The following is a 2,914-nucleotide window of genomic DNA, read 5'->3' as shown; positions in this document are numbered from 1 at the left end:
GTGTGTGTGTGTTTGTGTGTTTGTGTGGGCCCCAAGCTAAGAGTTCACAAACTCTGAGCCTTTCTCCTGGCCAGTGAGGGGCCCTTGAGCCAAAGAGAAAACAGCCCTATAATGAAGTATTTTTCTTAATTCTCTGCTGCTTTGAACAGGAGTTAAATTGCCAGAAGCCAGCAGCTTTTGGCTTCAGAGTATCAAGAAAGAGTTAAGTTGCCAAAAGTCAGCAGCACTCGGACCCAATAACCAATACCATTTCTAGCCCAATGCCTGCCTCAGTTTGCCCTGTGATATCAAAGCTGATCTGTGACATATACTCTTGAATAACTAAACAGCTCCTTCAAAGTCTCACCTCTTAACATCTAGACAGTTTTTAATAGTGCATACCTTGGAGCCAATCTCTTAATACATAGACCTTAGTGGATCAATAAGAAGCTACTCTAAAGCAGCTTGTAACCATCATTATCCTCTTTGCATCTAATATTTCAAGTTTCAGCATCTGTTTTAGTTAGGGTTTTACTGCTGTGAGCAGACACTATGACCAAGGCAAGTCTTATAAAGGACAACATTTAATTGGGGCTAGCTTACAGGTTCAGAGGTTCAGTCCATTATCATCAAGGTGGGAGCATGGCAGTATCCAGGCAGGCAAGGCACAGTCAGAGCTGAGAGTTCTACATCTTCATCTAAAGGCTGCTAGTGGAAGACTGACTTCCAGGCAACTAAGGTGAGGATCTTATGCCCACACCCACAGTGACACACCCATTCCAACCAGGTCACATCTATTCCAACAAGGCCACACCTCCAGATGGTGCCACTCCCTGGTCCAAGGATATACAAACCATCACAGCATCCATGTATAAGTCAGAACGTATGTCATTTATGTTTATGTTTTCTGAATTTCATTTAATATATCTCACAAGTTCATCAAGGTGTTCTGAATAACAGCATTTAATTTTATTTAATGTCTAATAGTTTAATAATATATATTGCTGATATGTATATAGAATATAGACAATAAATATTCTCACATTTTATTTATCCATCCTTTGGTATACATATAGTATATACCAGTGGGCTTAATATTACTACTATAAACAAGATAGTGTATATATGTATCTTTGGATGTATTTATGTCACAATTTTAAGAAAAATTTTCCTGTTATTTTCCATTTTAATAGAATCATTATTTCCCAAGATTCATTGTTTGTGTCTTTTATATAGTCCATTAGCTAACCCAGTACACATAAACAATAAAAAGAGAATAAATAATTTCTACAATAAACACTATCAAAATGATTATTCACATACAAAATACAATTTTACCATTATTATATGTAATATACAAAAATTAACAAAAAATGATTTACAGACTTAAACATAATAATTAAAATTATAAATATCTAGAGGGAAAGTTAAGGGAAAAGCTCTGTAATTTCATTCTTGAAAATTATTTTATATGTGTACCAAAAACTGTAGACACCAAAATAGATCAATAGGACTGATATTGGATTTCAACACAGCAAAGTGAAAAATCAAGAAAGGATGTAAAGAGGAGAATGTTAGAAAACATTTTCAAAGGAGCAAAAGTTTAAGAATGTTCACATATAATATGCTCCTAAAAATCATATATGAACAACTGAACATAAACAGCACATGACACCAAAGTGAAAGGACGTGGATAGAACCGAAATATTACATCCTCAGGGATGTGGTTCTTCTACTGAGATCTTCTGTTCTTAAGATATTACAGGATCCAGATTTTCTACCATGTAGATTCTTCAATTTATCCTCTAGTTCTATGAACTACATGTTATGAGACAAGGTTTTGGTTTTCCATGTGTCATGGGCTCTGTTTTCCTTCTTCTATTTTCTACTCAGAGAGCACTCATTTGATCAGTTCTGGCCAGTGACCAATGCACAGAAGTGGTGATCTATTATGATCCACAGAGTTCACTAGTGGTCTTCTGCATCTTTCTTGTGCAAGATAGCCAGCTGTCATATTTGTTCCTGCAAAGAATTCTGGTTTTCAAAGTATCAAAACTCACTTAAGAAAAAATTAAAATAAGCTAAGTTTTTTGCTGTCCACTTTTGTTTTGGTTATCCAGAGGGCCTTGAATCATGAATACACCAAGAAAAGAGCACGAAGAGCTATGTTGGATGGAACTTTGAGTATATAGCATATTTTACCTATCCTAGTGACACTTTCTGTAAAGAGTGATACAGAACATTCTATCAGAATATATTGAATTTAATCAAACTATTGTATGATCCAAAGAACTTTTTTTTTCTTAAGATGGATGGTGGCATCTTCATATCTTTTTTCTTCCTTTTTTCTTTTTTAATATTTTTATTAGGTATTTTCCTCATTTACATTTCCAATGCTATCCCAAAAGTCCCCCATATCCTCCCCCCACTCCTCTACCCACCCACTGCCAATTTTTGGCCCTGAATTTCCCCTGTACTGGGGCATACAAAGTTTGCATGTCCAATGGGCCTCTATTTCCAGTGATGGCCGACTAGTCCATCTTTTGATACGTATGCAGCTNGAGACAAGAGCTCCGGGGTAATGGTTAGTTCATATTGTTGTTCCACCTATAGGGTTGCAGTTCCCTTTAGCACCTTGGGTACTTTCTTTAGCTCCTCCATTGGGGACCCTGTGATCCATCCAATAGCTGACTGTGAGCATCCACTTCTGTGTTTGATAGGCCCCAGCATAGTCTCACAAGAGACAGCTATATCAGGGTCCTATCAGCAAACTCTTGACAGTAAATGCAATGGTGTCAGTGTTTGGAGGCTGATTATGGGATGGATCCCTGGATATGCCAGTCTCTAGATGGTCCATCCTTTTGTCTCAGCTCCAAACTTTGTCTCTGTAACTCCTTCCATGGGTGTTTTGTTCCTAATTCTAAGAAGGGGCAAA

This window comes from Mus caroli, chromosome 5 (assembly GCF_900094665.2).
Source record: "Mus caroli chromosome 5, CAROLI_EIJ_v1.1, whole genome shotgun sequence".
NCBI classification, from domain to species: Eukaryota; Metazoa; Chordata; class Mammalia; order Rodentia; family Muridae; genus Mus; species Mus caroli.
This window is presented reverse-complemented; position numbering follows the sequence as displayed.